Source organism: Macaca thibetana, chromosome 6 (genome assembly GCF_024542745.1).
Source record: "Macaca thibetana thibetana isolate TM-01 chromosome 6, ASM2454274v1, whole genome shotgun sequence".
Lineage (NCBI taxonomy): Eukaryota > Metazoa > Chordata > Mammalia > Primates > Cercopithecidae > Macaca > Macaca thibetana.
Window position 1 is genome coordinate 125,308,531 of NC_065583.1, and position 24,109 is coordinate 125,332,639.

Below are 24,109 nucleotides of genomic sequence, written 5' to 3' on the forward strand. Positions count from 1 at the left end.
CAGGGCCTGTGTAATACTGAACTGTATTACACAAGACAAGCCTAGGCTTGATTCCAACCAATCTGGGTTTGAGTCTTAGCTTGACCACTCATTGTAGCCTTGGAGAAGTCACTTAACCTACCTACTTGACCTCTTTGTATTTAAAATTTGAATAACAGCACTTTCCTGGCAGTGACTGTGAAAAGCAGAAATAATGCCTCACAGTATATGGCGTGAAACCGGCATTAAGCAACTATGACTATGGCTATTTAAATGGAGCTGCCTCTCTGGCATGATGCAAGGTCAGAAGAGGAATGTGCACTTTCTGGAAAAGCCTGGCTTTGGACAAGATCTAGGCAGTAAACACAAACACTGGCGAGGTATTAAGGACATGCTGATATGGGTGGAGTCTCTGCTCGGGTTCACGCCATGTTCCTCATGGATTCACACATGCCTGGACATTCCTGGAAGATGGTCCTCCTTTTGGGAAAGGAGCATTTTAGGGATATAAAGTCTGGCATACAGGCTTGGTTCAAGGTAATAGACTCATATCAGAAAGGAAAATTCATAAACTCCACACTTTCCTCAAAATCAGAACATTTCTGGTCTAGCCCCCCTCAGCTGGGTCCTAAAGAAGAGACGCAGTAGGAACATGTAAGACTAAGATTATGACTGTCAGGCAGCCCAGAAGGCAGTGTTTGGATGGTCCAGAGGAGAGCACAAGAAAGTGTTATGGTGCCATCTGGTTGGGGTTGGGATTGGAGTTGTATGGAGTCCAGAAAAAACAGTTTGCACTGGGGCCATCTTGCCCCAGTGTGGGCAGAAGAAGGAGAGGGAGGCATCACATTTGGTGGGCATGAGAGAGACAGAGAGGGGTCAGTGCCAACAGCTGCAGCAGCAGGGGATACATTTTGTGGCTTTGAAGCATAGCCACAGCGGCTTGGAGGTGTCAGTGTCCTCACTGGGGGTGGGTCTGTTGTGCCCCAACACAAACATCACTGCAGTGAACTGTAGCAGGGGGAAGCTGAGTGCAGGGTCACATGGTAGCTGAAAGGGCCATATGGTGAGCACACATGTGCCATTCCCTGGGGGTTCCCAGGAGCAGCTGGAGGGATTCTGCCGTGTTGATGAGGGTCAGGGCCAGACAGACCCTGCTGGTTACTCTACCTTTGCCCCAGAGTAGTGTGACCAAGGAAACTCAGGCTACACAAATCCATCACATCCTCTAGGACACTACACAACTGCTTCAAAGCCAGGAGTTCGTCTATTACATTGTGCCTTTAAGAAACCACGACTTAATGTTGTTATGCCTTTGCCTTTTGCCAGGGATCATTGAGAATGTTTCACATATACTATAAAACCTCCTATAATGACAAATTCTATTGCAATGTTTAAAGCCATATGTAAAACAAACCCTCCTGATTACTTTCTCTTAATATGCTAGGAATGTTTTTCTCTCATGTTGCATTAGTATGCTTCCTTCCTTTTTTTTTTTTTTTTAATGAGCTAAACAATTTATGAAGTTTCTTTTTGCCTTGGCCACCAGGATGGTAATAGTTAAGTGTGGTGCTCAGTTTGTTTAACTTTCTTTAGCATAGACAGATTTTATGTTAAAACTGTTACCTCTCACCCCTCTTGTCATCAACATGGCTCCTGTTTGGGGTGTTGTGGTTACCATTGCTGTTTTTGTCATTATTCTAATGTCTTTTAGGTAAGCTACCTACAATACTTGTTGGAATTAGCTTGTGGATGGCCCAGAGTTTATTTCATAAATGCACTATTTGCTGAGAGAATCTGTAAAAATTTAATCTTTCTCAGGACAGAAAACTCTTTTAAACCTCATATCATTTGTCTCCTAGGCATTAGGAGTTGAGAATAATGCTGCCTTTTTCTCAACATATTTTCATATGAGGCAATTCTTTGTTCTGTCAAATAGATTTATTTTCTTTATCAGGCAGAAATGTGGGCAAAAGAAAATGATCTCATTGCATATGATTCCTGACACAATACCCAGGGTTCCAGGCTGCAGTAAAATTTAGTTTCACAAATGACTTAGGAAACCTTTTTGGTTTTGAACACCTGTTCAAAGAAATCTTGTTTGGAAGTGTTCACTGTTGTTACTTCCTGTATGGCAACACAGACATGCTCTTGTCCTGATCCTTACTTTACTATTGAATATGGAAGGGCTAGTGTTCACGTTCTTGCCCCAGCTTTTATAAAAAGAAAACAATTATTTACTGAAGTCAACAAATTTCTAAGTCTTTATTTATAAGAATAAGCACAAACCAGCTGGGCACCTGTAACACCTGTAATCCCAGCACTTTGTGAGGCTGAGGTGGGAGGATCACCTGAGGTCAGCAGTTCAAGAGCAACCTGACCAACATGGTGAAACCCTATCTCTACTAAAAATACAAAAATTAGCTGGGCATGGTGCCAGGTGCCTGTGATCCCAGCTACTCAGGAGGCTGAAGCCAGAGAATTGCTTGAATCTGGGAAGCAGAGGTTGCAGTGAGCTGAGATCACACCATTGCACTCCAGCCTGAGCGACAAGTACAAAACTCCATCCCCCCCACAAAAAAATATTGGCACAAATCAGTGTATAGCTCAAAGAGGTTTTGCTGTAAACACACTGATAGAACCATGACCATGATCAAACAAACGAAAAGTTACCAGCACCCCAGTAGCTGTCCTCTTGCCCTGACCCCAATCCCTACATCCTCCCAAAAGGTAATCTTAACCCTGCTTTCTGACATCATTATTGCTTGCCTGTTTTTAATCTATGTAAAAGTAATCATTCAGTATTTGCTTTTCTGTGTACTTTTCATTAGTTTCACCCTCATTGTTGCATGTAGCAATTATTCATTCATTTTTATTGCTCTATATTAGTATTTAATTATATAAACACACCTCAAGTCTTGTATCCACTGTACTCTTGGTTTCCACTTTCATTTTTCCAGTTTTGCTCCCTTACATATAAGGTTGCAATGAATATTCTTGTATATGTTTTTTAGTGAATATATACATGCATATCTTTTGTGGATATACCTATTTGTTCTGGGCCATAGGTTTTGTATATGTTCAACTTTAGTAGATACTAGAAAAGTTTTCCAAAGTGGCTATACCAATTTTCATGCTCACTAGCAGAGTATGAGAGTTCCAGTTGCTCCACATCTTCATCAACATGTGTTACTGTCAATCTTTGTAATGTTAGTCATCCTGGTGACAACCAGTGAAGTTAGACGCCTTATCTTATGTTTATTGGCCATTTGGATATGCTTCTTTTATGAATTGCTTGTTCAAGTCGTTTGTTCATTCTTTTACCTTATAGCAATGCCATGAAGATACTTTCCTATATTTTCTTTAGGAGCTTTGTTTATTTTGCATTTAGGCTCATAGTCCAAATATAATTATGTGTGAGTTACATGTTAAGATTTTTTCTGCATAAAAATACAATTGACCTAGCATGATTTATTACAAAGATCATCCTTTTGCCACTACTCTACAGTGCAATTTTTGTCATAAAATCAATTGTTCATATATGTGTGGGTCTGTTTATGGACTCTTTAACATGATCCATTGTTCTAGTTGTCTTCCTTTCATCAATTAATATAACTTTGAGTTGCAAACATTGGTCTATAAGACCTGATGCTCAGGAATGCCTGACTACAGGTAACAGGAAGGTTTGTAAAATGCTCGAATGCAGAAAATCCACTGAAATATCACAACCGGAAAGGATAGTAGAGATCATTCAATCTAATTCCCTTATTTTAAAAATGAGAAAGCAGGTCTACCTAGGTGTGCTCGATATCTCTACTCCACCTGTTATTCCCCTGGAGATGGGCCTCCAAGGTTCACATCAATGGGCTCCCTTATTTTCTGATTTATGATTGGTTCAGCTTATAGGGAGCATCTATTTGAGGATGCAGAAGGGTGAGGGGTCAGATATTTGTTTTCTTAGCTACATCCCTGCAGGCTGCTAGTTCTTTCCATAGAAAGTTATGGCTCCTGATGGGAGGCCCTCTCCAAGAACACTCTTCTTCCAGGTACCCAATTAACACCTCCTTTCTTTTGCCCCAGGCCTGGAGTGGTAACACTATCTCACTGTTACTAGTCCCAGGGTACTGCACTGGGATTCTGATGACACATGACTAAAGGCATCTATGTTCCAAACCAGAGGATGAGAGACAGAACCCAAAGAATAGTCAAAGGGCACATTGCATCCATCTCTTAACAAAGGTTTCTAGAATCTGCTACATGACACTTCTGCTCAAATTTCATTGACTGTAACATGATCACTTGGCTATACCTAGCTATAAAGCTGAGAAATGTTCTAGTTAGCTAGGTGTCAAGGTAAAAACCTTATAAGTTAAAAATACCACTAACCAGGGGATAGCAAGTAGTCTCTGTCACCCATGCCATTTAATTCAAGTCTAGCCATTAAACACATATGCAGTGCCACTCTGAGCCATCATGATTCTGAGATTCAGGAATGAATAGTACATGATCTTGGTGCAGTCTAATGCAGGACAGAGATTCTTACCTTCGGAAAATGACTGTGCCATATCTATACTTTGCATTTGGGATTCAAGAGGGCACAAGACATTGTCCCTGTCTTCAGACAGATGACCATGAAGACATATCTGTTAGAACTCTTAGTAAATGCAGGTTACCCAGGGAGACACAGACAGGAATAGAAGAAGAGAACCGTTCTCTGAAGGAAGACTGGGACTTTACCACAGGGACAAAGCAAAGACAGACCTTTCAAGCTCAGAAGCAGCAAGAGAAAGACACAAGGAATGAAAGCACAGTGTTTCAAGGGATCAGCAAGAATTCCAGGGATCTTGGAATATAACCTGGGTAAGGATGAGGCTGGACAAGTCCACAGTGGCCAAGGAAGGTAGGACTCTTGTGTGCCAAGCACAGGCATTTCACAAATGCCTCCACCCACCCATTCCCCAATCTCTTCTGTAGTACTTGCCTGTGGAAGATTTCCACTACGCCACCAATGAACAGTAACGTCATATCCAGAAGTATATCAGGTTCAGGCCCAATTTGCATCCCTCAGTGAATTTACCAGAGATACAAATCTTAGAATTTCGCCCCTTTCTTGGCTTGAATGATCTAATGGAATTCTGGAATAACTTACTTGGCCAAACTCATTCTCAACCTTGGGAAAAAAGCAAGCTGGTGAGGGGAGAGGTGCAAGAGGACTCTTCTGCCCATCCATTTAAAAATTGCTCCAAATGGTTTATTTTCCAATAAAAACAAACATTTTAAATAAAAAAAATTTTTTCTTCCCACAGATATATTCTGGAAAGAAGAGGAGGAGGAAGAAGAAAGACTGTAAAGGAAGGAGCAGTACTGTTTTCATGAGGACCTACTATGTGCCAGACATTATTCTAAGTGCTGGGGTCACCATGGTGAACAAGACAGTCCCTGCTGTCTCTAGGAGTTCATATTCAAATGGAAGAAAATTATTTAAAATTGTACTTATTATCTCAGATTTTTTCAGGTTTTGATAAATACTATGAAGAGTATAAAATGGCACAGTAAAGAGTGACTGAAGACCCTTTAATTGGGGTATGAACAAGTTCTAAGAGGTGACAATTGAGTTATGACCTTGTATTAGTTTCCTATTGCTGCCATGGTAAATTACCAGAAATTTAATGACTTAATCCCACAAATTTATGAGCTCATCATTCTGAAAGTCAGATGTCCAACACAGGTCTCATTAAGCTAAAAGCAGGTTGTCAGCAGGGCTGCATTCTCTCTGAGGGTCTAGGAAGAACCCATTTCCCTACCTTTTCCCACATTGAGAGGATGTCAGCATTCCTTCCTGTGGTCCTTTTCCTCCAACTGCAAAACCAGCAGATTGGCATCTTTGGATCCTTCTCTGCTTCTGATACTCACTTTCTTATCTTCTTATACTTAAAAGGACCCTTGTGAATACATTGGACCTACCTAGATAATCCTCCCATCTCTACATCCTCAACTTAATCACATCTGTAAAGTTCCAAGGATCAGGACATCATCAGGGTTTGGGGGTAGGAGGGCATGGGCACGGAAGAGGGTTGTTATTCTGCCTATCACAGATCTAAATGATGGAACAAAGGCAGTTATGTGAAGATCTTAGGAAAAACCATTCCAAGCAGAAGGAAAAGTAATGCAAAGAACCCGGAGTGGGAATGAACATAGCACTTTTAAGGGACAGAAATATGAAAACAAGGCCACATCTCTGGAATCTAGTTTTCTCTGTCATATCCTGGAGAGGAGGTTTTTTCTGTGGGCATGTCACATCTCAGAAATCAGAGAGAAGCACAGCAAAGCCCCCTGGCTCAGATAACACGGCTGGCGGGTATTTGCCTATACACAGACTTGCTTGTAGCCTATCTCTGACACTTTGCCAAATTCTTCAAAATCTTACATTCTATTAAGAAATAACAAATCGAGTGCTATTTTTAACACACTTGAAAGTTTTCACTGGAAATGCCCACCTTTTGATTTCATGTTGGAACCCATTAGCATTGATTTTTCAAACATACCACCATTGATTCTCTAACAGCACGTCAGATCTCCAGCTGAAGGAAAATAGACTCTGAAGAATAAAATGACGGCCCAGAGAAGGTTTAAAATGTCTAGATAATAGATGTTTATCTTTCCATATGGATATGTGGTTCTTTTAAAAAGTGAAAGCATACAGTTTGAATCATAAAGTAAAATAAGTCAAACTGTATTCTACAAACCTCATAGAATAGATGTTTTCAATATTCCACATCAGCAGGACGATGGAACAAGGAGAAGGTCAAAACTGAACTTCTCCAGGGTTTATTTTTCTGTTGTTGATTCTCTCACACCAAATGAGCTAATCAAGCTTGTCCAACCTGTGTATAAGTTGCTACCCTGCATGAAATCAAATGGACACCCTGTCAGGGATGTCCAATTTTTTTACTTCTCTGGTATACAATGGAAGAATAAGAATTGCCTCGGGCCACACATAGAATACAACAACACTAACACACTAACAATAGCTGATGAGAAAACAAAACAACAATCTCATAATATTTTAAGAAAATTTGTGTCTGGCTGCATTCAAAGTTGTCTGGGGCCACATGTGCCCTGTGGGCCGCAGGTCAGACAAGCTTGATTATATGTTGAAATCCGAGCTCCCAGCACCTGAGAATGGGACCTTACTTGGAAACAGTATCAATGAAAACATAATTAGCTCAGTAATTATTCTTTCTTTCAAAAGAAAAATATTTTTTATGTGTGAATTTTCCCAGTTTTAGTGAACCTCAGTATCTACTAAAATGCTGTGGTATATACATCCTAACAACCACCACCACCATAGTAGTAGTTCCACATGTGCTGTAATTATGATGTCAGAAGGTAGAAGAGATATTGTGGAGACTTCCAGAAGGCTCAGTCACACCCCAGCAATGTGCTCTGAGCTCCTGACAGCTCAGTGTATGGCATCAAAGGAGATGAGACAGTACATGAGGATGTTCACATATAAGGAGTCAACTAATCGCTGGTGGATGAGCAAGTTGGGGGTGCTGGGGTCCATTCCCGCTGGACAAACCCAGCCTCCTTACTTGCTACTCTTTACAATGTGGAAACTCTCTTTTCTTCTCTATTTTCTTTACTTGTTTATTTTATTATTATTAATATCGCTAACATAAAACCTTTTGAAATATAATATGTAAAAGACACCATCATCCCCAATTTATTCTTCCCAAAAGCAACAATTATTAACTGTTTCCTTTGGGTCTTTTCAGAATTGTCCTTCTACATAACATAAGATCGTATAGTATTGTATCAGGTCATAATACATCTTATCGTAACTGTCTTCCCCTGTGAATGGTGTCACACTGCACGCATTGTTGTGCAACTTGCATTTTTTTTTCACTTTGCTCAGTACCCTGGGTGAACTTCCATGGCAGCAAGTCAGCATTTTGAAAGTGCCCCATGCAGAAATGCAGACTTCATGCTTTCTCTGTGGTTCACTGTTTGTGGCTAAAGAAGAAAGTTACTGAAATGTGTCCAGACCATGGCTTTCAAGAGAAAGGAATCTATTGTGTATGTAACTGACTTCATCCCAACGTATGATTTTGATTTGTCAGTTAGGATATTATTTTCCTTATCACATCATCTGAGATAATTAAAGGACTCTGAAATGTCGCCTTCATTCCTCTGATGACTTGTGAACAGAACTCTTGAAAGGCTTTCAAACTTGTCATCTCAGTACATACCCATTTGAACACCCCGGGTCAATTAATTTTTCTAAGAGAATGTATTACAAAATGAGCTACAGCGTGAATTCATTACCATAAATTATGAAACAAGAGGTCATCGTGCTTGCAAACTTAGAAGAAACTTTTAAAAACAGAATGAATATTTCTTCATAAATCTTATAATGTGATGATCCACTTTGCATTTAGAAGGACATAAAAACAGTATGAATTCCTCCTAGCGTATTTGGTGATTCCCTCTTCAAAGTGGTACCAGTGCCTTAAATAAGGGATTAAATTAAGATTTTTATTAATATCACACAAAACATAGTTTTGAAAAGTGATGAATCTGGCCGGGTGTGGTGGCTCACTCCTGTAATCCCAGCACTTTGGGAGGCCGAGGAGGGTGGATCACTTGAGGTCAGGAGTTTGAGACCAGCCTGGCCAACATAGTGAAACCCAGTCTCTACTAAAAATACAAAAAATTAGCTGGGCATGGTGGTACATGCCTGTAATCCCAGCTACTCGGGAGGCTGAGGCAGGAGAATCACTTGAACCTGGGAGATGGAGCTTGCAGTGAGCCAAGATTGCGCCATTGCACTCCAGCCTGGGTGGCAGATAAAGACTCTGTCTCAAAAAAAAAAAAAAAAAAGAAAAAAGAAAAAAGGAAAGGATAGTGATGAATCTAAGTTAATGTCCAAAGCACTAAAGCCACATTGAATAAAACTAAGTAAATTTTCCCCTTTCTTGAGCAAAGCGGACTTCAGTATGGCCTTAGTGCTTTGAGGAGACAATGTAACTCTTTATGGAAGTCTCATCCCAGTGAATGCACAAGTGCAAAATGTTTCTGTTTTTTTTCGTTTTTGTTGTTTTTTTCCCCAAACTCAGAACTTTTATCAGTTTGTTTTGTCAGGCCCTGGCCTTTGAACTGTTTTTAATAGAAAATTAATAAATCTCTGCTTTGGGATATATCACACTCTCTTAAAAAGGAAAAATGCTACCTGAAGTAACCTATTTCTTCCTATCAGCAATAGCCCGACTTAAACCAGATATATTTTGTGGTGTATGGTATATGGGTTTTATGACCAAACAGACCTGCTTCATTTTGTTTTGTTTTGTAGCCGCATTTTTGAGATAAAATTCACATGCCGTACAATTCACTCAAACTTGGTTTGGAGTCCAAGTTTTTCAGCTTCCCTAGGCTTCAGTCTTCTTATCTGTAAAATGGTAATAAAAATAGTACAACCCTCAGATTTGCTGTGCAAATGAGATGCTTGTGTTCAGTCTATCCCATGGCTAAATAAATGAAAGCATAACAGAAAGAATAGTTTTTCATCCTTTACACACTCAACTTGGTCATTGAACTTTATAAGCAATCAGATCTCTGATTCTGATTTTCCACTTCGACAGTGAAAACCTTAATTCTGTTAATTTATGTTAATTTCAGGTACCAAATCTAGCTTAATTGAGTACTTTATCAGTCTCTACTGATTAAACACTCACTCAACGATAGATTCTGCCCCTCCCCTGCCTTGGGATGGACCTGGGTTCACAGGCAGCCGCTATGGCAGTGTGGCTGGTTTGCATCTGTCCGCTGGTGCTGCTGCAGTGGAGACTTCCATCTGGTCTCTTGGGATGGGCAGTGCGAGGAGATGAAGGTTCCAGGGATCTTGCTTGTTTCCTCTGTCATCTTGGGCCCCAGGAGCTACTTGTTGCCGTCTCGATGCCCTCCAAATACTCATGGCAACAGGGGACATCTACAGGGCTTTGTCTCTCAAGGGGCCCCAGCAGAAAATGAGAAATGAGGTAGAGGTCCACCATCACTTTATTTATTTATTTTTTTGAGATAGAGTCTCTCTCTGTTGCCCAGGCTGGAGTGCAGTGGCGCAGTCTCGGCTCACTGCAACCTCTGCCCCCCAGGTTCAAGCTATTCTCCTGCCTCAGCCTCCCAAGTAGCGGGGACTACAGGCACCCGCCACCACGCCCGGCTAATTTTTTGTATTTTTAGTAAAGACGGGGTTTCACCGTGTTAGCCAGGGTGGTCTCGATCTCCTGACCTCGTGATCCACCCACCTTGGCCTCTCAAAGTGCTGGGACTCTTGAACGCCAAACTACAAGCCCCCTTCAGCACTCGGAGGTACGAGTGGAAGCAGGGATTTTCACCATCGCACCTGACTTCCTCCACTCTCCAAAGTCTCTCTGCTCCCCTCTCTTGTTCAGGTTTGCTGGGGAGCACAAGAAGCTGCGTTTTTTGTTCTGCTGATTTCCATTAACACCCCCTACCCACCCCACCCTCACCCCTGGCAAATAGAGGCCACTAAATGGAGGTGAGCATGAGGAAGAAAAATGGAGCAGGCCCAGCAGGTTGACGTGTCTGATTTGCCACTACAGCCACAGTGGTATTTCACATTAGTTTATATTCTACATGTTTGATGGTTATCTTACCTCTACTATCACAAAAAAAATTCTGCATTTATTTCTCTGGATGCAGGTATTGTTACTTATTTTTCTCTCCTGGAAGATGAAATCTGAAGGAATTCATAATTCTAGTTTATGATTCTTTGCCCTCGCCTCTTGCCTCCATTCTTTGATCTCTGATACCCTGTGTATGAGGTACTGTCTTATATGAAATCTTATGGGTTGGATAGACCCTTTCAGGGGTGTCCAATCTTTTGGGTTCCCTGGGCCACATTGGAAGAAGAAGAATTGTAGTGGGCCATACATAAAATACACTAACACTGGCTGGGCACAGTGGCTCATGCCTGTAATCCTAGCACTTTGGGAGGCTGGGGCGGGTAGACCACAAAGTCAAGAGATCGAGGGCATCCTGGCCAACATGGTAAAACCCTGTCTCTACTAAAAATACAAAAATTAGCTGGGCATGGTGGTGTGCACCTACAGTCCCAGCTACTCGGGAGGCTGAGGCAGGAGAATCACCTGAACCTAGGAGGCAGAGGTTGCAGTGAGCCAAGATCACGCCACTGCACTCCAGCCTGGTGACACAGCAAGACTCTAACTCAGGAAAAAAAAAATACACTAACATGATAGCTAATGAGTTAAAAAATAAATCACACAAAAAATCTCATACTTTTTAAAGAAAGTTTACTAATTTGTGTTGGGCTGCATTCAAAACTGTCCTGGGCCACATGCAGCTTGCAGCGGGCCTTGGGTTAGATAAACTTGATTATATGTTGAAATCCTAGCCCCCAGGACCTCAGAATGAGACCTTACTTGGGAACAGTGTCATTGAAGATATAATTAGCTCAGTTAAGATGAGGACATATTGGCGTATGGTGGGCCCTAATCTAATATGACTGATGCTTTGTATAAAAGAGGGAAACTTGCAGCTAGTTGGGAGGCTGAGGTGGGAAGATGACTTGAGCCCAGCAGGTCGAGGCTGCAGTAAGCCAAGATCGTGCCACTGCACTCCAGGCTGGGCAACAGATGCTGTGTGAAGATGAAGGCAGAGATCAGGCTGATGCTTCTGGAAAGCCAGAGATTGCCAACAAACCACCAAAAACTAGGAGAGAGACCTGAAACAGATTCTCTCTGAGTCCTCAGTAGGAACCAACCCTGCTAACACCATGATCTTGGACTTCTAGCCCCCAGAACTGTGAAATAATAAATGTCTGATGTCTAAGCCAGCCAGTTTATGGTAGTTTGTTACAGCAGCCCTAGAAACCTAAAATATGGTACATATGGTTTTGTCTTCCCAACCCACTTATTTTTCTGGGAAATCTCTCTCCCTCCCCAGTTACTGCAGGAGCAGCCATGTTGATCAACACGGCCTCCTGCCCCGGTAGAGTTCATTGAAAATTGGCATTTGAAACCAGAGAACAAGTTTTCAGTGACTAAAGCTGAAAAGTATGAAACTCAGGAACTGCCAACAACCATGTTTTCTACAACAAAAAGAAAGCCAGTCTGCAGAAGACAAAGCTGGCATCCAGAGCAGCAGAGGTGAGGCAAGGGGAGAGAGCTGAGGGTTTCCCACTCTAACTCCATTGGTGCCCGAGGTCTCAGCTCTATCCTAACTTGGCTGTGACTTGAATTCCAGGACACTAAAGTGGCTGTCCAGTAAATTCTTTTTTTTTTTTCTCCTCTCAAGCCAATTAATAAACAGTCTGTGGTACTTACAACTCAGACTTCTATTTAACATCTCCAAAACTCACTCAGTCTCATTTTTCATAATAAGTGGAAGTTTGCTGCTCTAACTGTATCCTTACCAGACATGGGTGCAGGATCCAGAAAAGAGCATTAATAAAAATTAATGTTAGTCAAGAAATATGGCCAGAGGCAGTGGCTCACGCCTGTAATCCCAGTACTTTGGGAGGCTGAGGTGGGCAGATCACTTGAGGTCAGGAGTTCAAGACCAGTCTAGTCAACATGGTAAAACTCGGTTTCTACTAAAAATACAAAAAAATTAGCCAGAGGTTGTGGCGGGTGCCTGTAATCCCAGCTACTCTAGGAGGCTGAGGCACGAGAATAGCTTGAACCTAGGAGGCAGAGGCTGCAGTGAGTTGAGATTGCACCACTGCACTGCAGCCTGGGTGGCAGAGAGAGACTCCGTCTCAATTTAAAAAATAAATAAATAAAAATAAAAGTCAAGAAATATATAATAACTTTTGTTGAACTTTCTTTCTTAAATTAAACTTTAAACCATCATGAAATACAAGAAATTAGATTTATCTCTTTACCTTTTAAATTAAAACCCAAAATAATTCATTAGCAAGCAACTTTGATTTTCCTTAACAGATGGGACTCTTTTTAACCTCTAAACACAGCATAGTTCCTTCATTAAGATAAAGAGTCATTTTGCAGAGTTGATTGGGATATCTGTGAAGGAATCATTTCAATGATTATGTTTTCGTTGCTTTATTTTCATTATTTATTTTATTATTAATTATTATGAGAGATGGAGTCATACTGTATTGACCAGAGTGATCTCGAAGTCCTGGCCTCAAGCAATCCTCCTGACTTGGCCTACCAAATGCTGGGATTACAGGTGTGATCCACCATTTCCAGCTAGCTTTATTATTAAAGGACATATTAGTCCTATGATAAGTTTCAAATGCCTGGCATTTTTCCTGAGAAAATAGATTATATTTAGAATGTTAACAATAAGGAATTTTTCTGTCTGCCTATTACCACATTTTTTTTTAAATCTCAGAAACGAAGTACTTAATCTTAATTCAGATTTACACACTTCTTAATGGCTTCTGATATGTCTAGAGATGCAATCTCAAAAGCTACCAGCTTCATGTCAGAAAAGGACAAGCAAATAAAATTTGATGCTGGAGACTAGGAAACAAAATTCAGTAATTCTCGTGCTATTTTGTATACTAATCAGGGAATGCATTAATTTTCTGTTGCTGCATAATTACAGTTTACCCCAGAACTTAATGTCTTAAAGCAGCATTCAATATTTATGATCTCATATGGTTTCTGTGGGACAGGAATTCAAGAGTGATTCAGATGGGTAGTTATGGCTCAAAGCTTCACGTGAGGCTGCAGTCAAGATATCAGCCAGGGGTGGAGTCTCCAGAAGGATTGACATGGGCTGAGCCCTTCACTTCCAAGGCGGCTTGCTTACTCATTCATATGACTGGCAAGTCGATGCTGGCTGTTGGCAAGAGGCCTCAGATCCCACCATGTGGACCTCTTCATTGTGCTTCTTGAGTGTCCTCATGATATGACAGCTGGATTCACCCAGAGTAAGTGATTCAAGAGAGAGCAAAGATAGAAGCTGCAATTTTTAAATTACTTAGCCTTGGGTGCCACTTACTGTCATTTGCACGATATCCTATTGGTTACACAGGTCAGCCATATTCAACATGAGAAGGTGACAATACTGGGAGGTAAAACTCATTGGGGGGTATCTTGGAAGTTTCCTATTCTTACTCTGGGTATCAATGAGAAAAACATTATTATGTTAAAAAGTATGGAAAATGCTTTTCAAAATGAACACACCTAAGAAAATTTCAACAAAATTCGTAATAGAGCCATAGAATTCTAGAATCAGAAAGAAACTTGGTTATCAACCAGTGTAACTTGGTCATGGAGACTAAGTCTCTGAAAGGTGAGAATTTTTTTAACTTTGTATAGCAAATTAGTGACTGGATCAGGCTTAGATCCAGGCCTCTTTACTTCTCTGGTTAGGGCCGGTGGTGAATAGGCTGGCTTGAAAATTAACATCCATTCCACTCTCCTTATAGTATGCCTTCCTACTGCAGCGACTGGAGAACCTAAAACCATATGTTTCCCAAACTCCCTTGCAGCTAGGGTTTTGGATATGATTTGGGTTAAGGCAATCAGACTGTAGAAGTGAGAGCTGGAAACTGGAAGTGATATAGCAAATAGGCTACTGGAACTTGTGCCGCTGCTGTTGGCAAAGGTGGTCATTGCAATGTTGGGTTATATTGTGGCAGAGGTAGCAGAGGTTGTGCTGCTTTGGTCACTACTGGTGACAGCCAAGAGGCAGGACTCAGAGGAGTTACTATGGACATAGCAGGTGTTGTATGGCTTTAAAGGTAATCGTTAAAATTAGCCTACAGTCCTAGCTAGCTACTTGGGAGGCTGAGGTGGGAGAATCTCTTGAGCCCAGTAGTTTGAGGCTGCAGGGAGGTATGATTTCACCACTGCACACCAGCCTTGGTGACAGAGAAAGACGCCATCTCTAAATAAAATAACACATACAAATATAATAAATAAAACATAAAAAAAAAAAAAAGTAGACCGGGTGCAGTGGCTCTTGCCTGTAATCCCAGCACTTTGGGAGGCCGAGGTGGGTGAATCACAAGGTCAGGAGTTCGAGACCAGTCTGGCCAAAATGGTGAAACCCCGTCTCTACTAAAAATACAAAAATTAGCCAGGCTAATTTTGGTGGTGATGCATGCCTGTAATTCCAGCTACTCAGAAGGCTGAGGCAGGAGAATCACTTGAACCCAGAAGGCAGAGGTTGTTGCAGTGAGCTGAGATCGCTCCATTGCACTCCACCTTGGGCAACAGAGAAAGACTCCATCTAAAAATAATAATAATAATTAATAAATAAATAAAAGTAATAGTTGCAACAGCAGTTTCCTGATCCCTGAAGAGCGAATTAGCTAATGTGTTCCGGAGCCAAGAACTTCAGTGGTGGTCCCCACAATCACGAAGGTGGAGAAGGAATACCTGGCAGCTTCCATAGAGGACTAGCTCGATGGAGTAGTTCTTGGAGTTGTTCCCAGATTCCAAGCCAGACCTGTTATTCCAGTCCTTCCAACAATTTTGTAAGCACCTAATTCCCTATATTAAGTCATGCTCTTATCAGATAGCTAGAGTGGTATCTGTTGTCTGCACCTAAATTCTATTACAGAGCATGCTAATCCATAAGAATGAGAAAAGCAGCCTGACCTCTGGAAACTGGCCTGACACTTTCACCTAGGTCTTGTTGTTGTTAGGAACTAGCCTGGCACTTAGAGATGGGTCATAGTGTTCTTCTGTTGAATAAAAACAATTTCTCAGAACATCAGCATCTTCAAGGTCTCTCTGTTGACCGTGATGGATCAAGACATAAACAAGACCACTGTGTATCATGTCTGAACACAGACAAAAATATGAACATTGCCCAAACCACAACAAGGACCAATCATCCCCCTGTTCTTGCTACTCTGAGTGACTGCTGCTTCTTTACCAATTATAATCTTAGTCTCCCTCTTTTTACAGAAGATTTATTAAGATACCCAATCATAGAATTACCCCTTCTTCCTGAGATCATCCAACCCATACAAAATTTCTTTTACTGCTCCCTAAGTCACCTAATGCAAGCCTAAATCCTGTAAGTCCTTTCTAACTCCCTCTTACTAAGAGGGTTCCCCATGGTGTGTGGTTTCCTTGCCTGCAATAGTAATAAAATCAACAGATGTGTTCCTGCCGATCTTTGGCTGAAAGGCATACTAAAGTTGAAAAAAAAAAAAAAAAAAAGGTCTGGGTAGCTGTCTTCTGTCACCCAAAGCACAATCATATGTATCAAATGATAACAAGAAAATTATAAAAGAAAGGATAGACAGTAACATATAAGGCAATTGAAAATTACAGGCAAGCAATTATACAGTGAATTGAACAATAATACAATTTCTTGAACGTCCATTATAGTAGCGTTCTCCAGAGAGACAGAACCAATAAGAGATAGATAGATAGATAGATAGATAGATAGATAGATAGATAGACAGACAGACAGACAGATAGATAGATAGATAGATAGATAGACAGACAGACAGACAGATAGATAGAAGACACAAGAGGGGATTTATTAGAATTGGCTTATATGATTATAGAGGCTGAGAAGTCTCATGACATGATGTCTGTAAGCTGGAGACCCTGGGATGCTGGTAGCATGGCTCAGACCAATTCTGAAAGCTTTTACAGAACTAAGAAAGCTGATGGTATAATTCTCAGTCCAAGGTTGAGGGCCTGAGACCCAGAGGTGGGGGCCTCTGGTGTAAGCTCTGGAGTTTAAAAGCAAGAAAGGCTGGAGTTTTGATGTGCAAGGTCAGGAGAAGAAGAGTCGCCCAATTACAGGAAAGAGAGAAGAAAAATTACTTTTTCCCTGCCTTTTTTGTTGTATCAAGTCCCCAGCCAATAGGATGGTGCCCAACCACATTGAGGGCAAATATCCCCCACTCAGTCCACAAACACACAAACCAGTCACCTCTGAAAGCATTCTCATGGACCGTCCCAGAAGTAATCCTTCACTGGTTCTCTAGGTATTCCTTAATCCTGTCAAGTCGACACCTAAAACTAACAGTCACACTCACACTGTGGCAGGCACTCATGACAGTCATTTACATACATTATTGACTTAGTCATCTTGCTACTCTGCAAAATAGGTATTTTAATTCCCATTTTATAGGTGAGAAAAACTGAGGCTCTGCAGTCCAGTGACCTACTTGACAGAGGCCTACCACCTACTAAATAGCGGTTCTGGTATGCAAACTCAAGTTGCTAACAACCATGTGTTTCCACCCAGTAATAGAAATAATGCCAATATTTCTGAATAAAAACAGTATTAGGTCTTCCACTTTGGTCTTATTTATCAGACTAGGAACATATCTATTCTACATATATGTAATGGGTACCTACTATGAGGAAATGTTTCAAAAAAAGTATTTGATTGAGTGCCCATTTGCTAGTTAAGGCTGAAGGTTAGTTAATAGTTTTTTGATCTCTGTCCTGGGAAAAATATAAAATCCACAAAATGAGACTATAAGTAAGCTACACAAAAATCTGTGTGCCTCTTTCTTAAAAGATAAATTTCATATGAAATGGACAAATAATGTACCAGCTTGATGCTTAATGGTAAAATTGAAGAAATGAGAGGAGTTCGCTACATGGAAGAAGTGTCATTAATATATACAATGTGAGTTCATGATTGAATTTCATCACCACCAGTCATTTCTGCACTAGGAGAGGTTATAAAAGTGGTTAGCTACTTCCTACATTTTGAAATAATCACATGGTTGTAAGTAAAAGCCTCTGTGACCATCCCCTCAAGTCTAGGAGAGAGAGGAGTGTCTGGATCAGCTCAGGTATCTGGGGGTAAAAAATGAGCTTTTACAAGCAGAACAAAGAAACCAGCATAATTAATATTTGAACATTGTTTATTTTTATATGGAAAACACTGAAAAAAAGAAGCATAGTTACCCCTTGACCTGACTCTTGTTACCCTGTGACAACAGAAATTGTTCAAGAAGCTGTCAGCGATCCAGAATAACCAGAGGGGAAAGGAGGATGTAGGGGATTGTGTTGTATACTTTGGTTATAAGCAACAGAAATCCAACCCCATTTGACTTAGGCAAAAGGGGGCTTTATTGGTAGTGGAATCAATGAAAGGGTAGGAATAACTATGTTGCAAGGAAAGCAGGGATGCAACAGACTTCAGGAGTGACTGAGCCAGTACCTGGAACTTACTAAGCCTTCAATAAATAATGTTGAATAAAAGAATGAACTAGAGATTGGAATGAAGCTAAGACTGTCTTTGTCTGGCTTCATCCTTCTCACAGATTCACCTTCCCTACTTGAGATAATATATGGCCACTGACTGCTTATGAGGCTTGCATCCTATAACTTTTGCTGCCAGAGAGGACTAATGTCAATCACTCTCAGTTCCAGGTGGAAAAATTCCAGGAAAAGACTGATTGGGCCAGCTGGGGTTAGGTTTTTGCCTCCAGGCCAATTAGCTGTGGCCAGCATGGCAAGATCACATAGTTCCCACACTGGCCATGTGAATTTCAGTGGGATGTGGGGGCAGGCTTGGGAAGTGGGGAAGGAGGAATCTGGGTACCTTAGGGTGCTATCTTCAGCCTGAAAAGAGGGATGGCACTAGAGATAGCCCTTAGGAAACATATTACTGTATCTCTGTATTAGTTTGATAGGGCTACCATCGCAAAGTACCACAAACTAGGTGGCTTACACAATAGAATTTATTTCCTCATAGTTCTGGAGGCGAGAAGTCCAAGAAGAAGGTATCAGCAGAGGTGATTTCTTCTGAGTCTTCTCTCCTTGGCATCTTCTTGTGTTCACATGGTTTTGTCTCTGTGCCTGTCTATATCCTATGGACACCAGTCATGTTGAATTAGGGTCTACCCTAAAGATCTCACTTTAACTTAGTTGCCTCTTTAAAGACCTTATCTTTAAATATAATTACATTTTGAGACACTTGGGGTTAAGACTTTAACATATAAATTTAGGACAAGGGGTGGGATGGGGGGAACACAAGTCAGCCCATAACAGTCTCCAATAAGAATATTGTTAAAGATGTTAATTACATAGTGTCTTCTTTAAGTTCTTCCTGATGTGAGTATCAGAAAGAGTTGTGTGGCTTCTTTTTTGATTATTGGAACTATAGTTTGCCCAAATGGTCATGTTTTTCCTTTATTACTGGCTTTTCTGAGCCTTATTTACTGATGTGCAACCCATTTGGAGTAAGTATATAGGACTTCATGGTATGAATTTCTGTGAAGTCCTACTTTACAGCTATATTTTATGTTACTAACTTGTGTTTCCTTTTTCCTTTCTCACACATTTGTAATTTGTGTTACCTTGTTGTATGGCGTAAGTATCTGTATATCTTGTACATACCATTTATGGCAGCAGTCCGCAACCTTTTTGGCACCAGACACCAGTTTTGTGGAAGGCAATTTTGCTACAAATGTGGGGGGAGGTTTTCTAATGATTCAACCATGTTATACTTACTGTACACTTTTTTTCTATCATTATTACATATTCACCACAATGGAGAATCAATGGGAGCCCTGAGCTTATTTTCCTATAACTAGATGGTTCCATCTGGGAGTGATGAGAGATAGTAACAGATCATCAGGCATTAGATTCTTATAAGGAACATGCAACCTAGATCCCTCACATGTGCAGTTCACAATAGGGTGAACCCATGAGAATCTAATGCCACTGACCTGACAGGAGGCAGAGCTTAGGCGGTAATGCTCACTCGCCCATCACTCACCTCCTGCTGTGCAGCCGGGTTCCTAACAGGCCGTGGATCTGTAATGGTCCATGGCCTGGAGGTTGGGCACCCCTGTTTTATGGAATAAAGTAAAATATCAATACTCAGATAAATAAGCTCTAATTAATCAACTATAGTTACATAAGTAGAACATTATCAAGACAAAGTAGAGAAAACTTCCATGCTAATAATAAGTGTCCTTTGTAATAGTCACCTCAAATCTTTTTTTGGAAGGAAACAGAACCTATGAAAGACTATATAAATCGGGAAAAAAACAAGATGTGTCACAAAACATTTTTTAAAAATCCAACAGTAACTAGGCAAATTGATGCTTAAATTAACACAAACTGGTAAAAATAAGCATCCCTAAATTGATTTTTCCATATAGTTGCCTCAAGGCAGACAAAGTGTAGAAGGAGTTGGATTGTTGCCAGACTGAAAGCGTTTTTCTGAGCTCCATCAACTTCTATTAATGGGCAGTGACGCCACTCTGGCCCCAAGCCAGCCACCCATCACACTTCGATCTGTTTGACAGGCTGGCTGGAGGCAGGCATTGCATCAGAAACCTGGCACCATACACATACACAGCACTGGTTTAAGCAAAGCACCTCCAGAGAGAACTGACTTCCTGTGCCATCAGCAGAGACAGCACAGGGCTTCCTCCCAGGGGGCTGCTTGGCGTTGAAGGGCAAACTGACTGGACCCTCCCGGGGTCTCCGTGGAGCCTCCCAGGGTCTCCGTGAAGCCTCTAAATCACTGCCCCCCAATCCCCACACTGTGAACAGCCAAAGTAGAAATTAACCCAAACAGCCTGGGAACCGTTGGTTCTATTTCATTTGGTTAGTGTGGTGGTCCTCTCAAATGTATTTTCAAAGGTACATGGGCTTTTTCTGAATTCTCTGCTTCATAGGCTGTCCCAAATTACATTCAGTGGTGCCTTGGCATGAGTTCCAAAATGGCAGTTTAAAGGGAATCCAGCAAGTGCCCACAGTGCTCCAAAGGGTGATAGAGGTATCAGTGCTCCTAATGGGGACATGTGCGATCTGGTATCCTTTCCCAATTAAGTTGGAGCATGGGAGATAAAGAGAGAAAGGCGAGGGGGGAGGAAAGGGTTTGAAATTTCATACAGGATTCCTAGACCTGAAAAACTCACAGATAATAGGTGAAGTGGAGCAGGTATCCCAAGTCCACAAGGACTTGTAAAGACAGAATAAAATATCCCTCCAACAGACTCACGCAACACAAACAAGACATTAGGGAAAAACTGATGACATCTGAAGAAAGCATGGACTTTTGTTAACAATAATGTGTCAATACTGGTTCACTAATTGTTACAAATGTACCATCCTATTGTAAAATGTTATTAATAGGGGAAATAGAGTGCAGTAGAGACAAATTTTCTGTACTATTTTTAAAATAATTCTTTAAATCTAAAACTGTTTCAAAATAAAAAGTATTTCTAATACACAGGTACACATACATACACATGCTTCCAATATATTTGCTTTAAAATAATCCAGGAGGCGGGGGGCGGAGCAAGATGGCCGAATAGGAACAGCTCCAGTCTCCAACTCCCAGCGCGAGCGACACAGAAGACCAGTGATTTCTGCATTTTCAACTGAGGTACTGGGTTCATCTCACTAGGGAGTGCCAGACAATCGGTGCTGGTCAGCTGCTGCAGTCCGACCAGCGAGAGCTGAAGCAGGGCGAGGCATCGCCTCACCTGGGAAGCACAAGGGGAAAGGGAATCCCTTTTCCTAGCCAGGGGAACTGAGACACATAACACCTGGAAAATCGGGTAACTCCCACCCCAATACTGCACTTTAAGCAAACAGGCACACCAGGAGATTATATCCCACACCTGGCCGGGAGGGTCCCACGCCCACGGAGCCTCCCTCATTGCTAGCACAGCAGTCTGCGATATCGCGGCAAGGCAGCAGCGAGGCTGGGGGAGGGGCGCCCACCATTGCTGAGGCTTAAGTAGGTAAACAAAGCCGCTGGGAAGCTTGAACTGGGTGGAGCTCACAGCAGCTCAAGGAAACCTGCCTGTCTCTGTAGACTCCACCTCTGGGGACAGGGCACAGTAAACAACAAAAGCAGCAGAAACCTCTGCAGATGCAAACGACTCTGTCTGACAGCTTTGAAGAGTGCAGTGGATCTCCCAACACGGAGGTTGAGATCTGAGAACGAACAGACTGCCTGCTCAAGTGGGTCCCTGACCCCTGAGTAGCCTAACTGGGAGACATCCCCCACTAGGGGCAGTCTGACACCCCACACCTCACAGGGTGGAGTACACCCCTGAGAGGAGCCTCCAAAGCAAGAATCAGACAGGTACAATCGCTGTTCAGAAATATTCTATCTTCTGCAGCCTCTGCTGCTGACACCCAGGCAAACAGGGTCTGGAGTGGACCTCAAGCAATCTCTAACAGACCTACAGCTGAGGGTCCTGACTGTTAGAAGGAAAACTATCAAACAGGAAGGACAGCTACACCAAAACCCCATCAGTACGTCACCATCATCATCAAAAACCAGCGGCAGATAAAACCACAAAGATGGGGAAAAAGCAGGGCAGAAAAGCTGGAAATTCAAAAAATAAGAGCACATCTCCCCCGGCAAAGGAGCGCAGCTCATCGCCAGCAACGGGTCAAAGCTTGACGGAGAATGACTTTGATGAGATGAGAGAAGAGGGCTTCAGTCCATCAAACTTCTCAGAGCTAAAGGAGGAATTATGTACCCAGCACAAAGAAACTAAAAATCTTGAAAAAAAAGTGGAAGAATTGATGGCTAGAGTAATTAATTCAGAGAAGGTCATAAACGAAATGAAAGAGATGAAAACCATGACACGAGAAATACGTGACAAATGCACAAGCTTCAGTAACCGACTCGATCAACTGGAAGAAAGAGTATCAGCGATTGAGGATCAAATGAACGAAATGAAGCGAGAAGAGAAACCAAAAGAAACAAGAAGTAAAAGAAATGAACAGAGCCTGCAAGAAGTATGGGATTATGTAAAAAGACCAAATCTACGTCTGATTGGGGTGCCTGAAAGTGAGGGGGATAATGGAACCAAGTTGGAAAACACTCTGCAGGATATCATCCAGGAGAATTTCCCCAACCTAGTAGGGCAGGCCAACATTCAAATCCAGGAGATACAGAGAACGCCACAAAGATACTCCTCGAGAAGAGCAACTCCAAGACACATAATTGCCAGATTCACCAAAGTTGAAATGAAGGAAAAAATCTTAAGGGCAGCCAGAGAGAAAGGTCGGGTTACCCACAAAGGGAAGCCCATCAGATTAACAGCAGATCTCTTGGCAGAAACTCTCCAAGCCAGAAAAGAGTGGGGGCCAATATTCAACATTCTTAAAGAAAAGAATTTTCAACCCAGAATTTCATATCCAGCCAAACTAAGTTTCATAAGTGAAGGAGAAATAAAATCCTTTACAGATAAGCAAATGCTTAGAGATTTTGTCACCACTAGGCCTGCCTTACAAGAGACCCTGAAGGAAGCACTAAACATGGAAAGGAACAACCGGTACCAGCCATTGCAAAAACATGCCAAAATGTAAAGACCATCGAGGCTAGGAAGAAACTGCATCAACTAACGAGCAAAATAACCAGTTAATATCATAATGGCAGGATCAAGTTCACACATAACAATCTTAACCTTAAATGTAAATGGACTAAATGCTCCAATTAAAAGACACAGACTGGCAAACTGGATAAAGAGTCAAGACCCATCAGTCTGCTGTATTCAGGAGACCCATCTCACATGCAGAGACATACATAGGCTCAAAATAAAGGGATGGAGGAAGATTTACCAAGCAAATGGAGAACAAAAAAAAACAGGGGTTGCAATACTAGTCTCTGATAAAACAGACTTTAAACCATCAAAGATCAAAAGAGACAAAGAAGGCCATTACATAATGGTAAAAGGATCAATTCAACAGGAAGAGCTAACTATCCTAAATATATATGCACCCAATACAGGAGCACCCAGATTCATAAAGCAAGTCCTTAGAGACTTACAAAGAGACTTAGACTCCCATACAATAATAATGGGAGACTTCAACACTCCACTGTCAACATTAGACAGATCAACGAGACAGAAAGTTAACAAGGATATCCAGGAATTGAAACTCATCTCTGCAGCAAGCAGACCTAATAGACATCTATAGAACTCTCCACCCCAAATCAACAGAATATACATTCTTCTCAGCACCACATCGCACTTATTCCAAAATTGACCACATAATTGGAAGTAAAGCACTCCTCAGCAAATGTACAAGAACAGAAATTATAACAAACTGTCTCTCAGACCACAGTGCAATCAAACTAGAACTCAGGACTAAGAAACTCAATCAAAACCGCTCAACTACATGGAAACTGAACAACCTGCTCCTGA

At 41.5% G+C, this 24,109-nt stretch overlaps 1 long non-coding RNA gene across 1 annotated transcript in view; it reads left to right on the forward strand.

The window, feature by feature from the left end:
- The window catches only part of LOC126956882 (uncharacterized), a 42,456-nt gene extending 30,187 nt beyond the window's left edge, over positions 1 to 12,269 (forward strand). The window contains exons 2-3 of the long non-coding RNA XR_007726521.1: positions 5,283 to 5,399; positions 11,543 to 12,269. This is a non-coding gene — a long non-coding RNA (uncharacterized LOC126956882). The remainder of the gene's footprint in view (positions 1 to 5,282; positions 5,400 to 11,542) is intronic.
- The last annotated feature ends 11,840 nt before the right edge of the window (positions 12,270 to 24,109 follow it).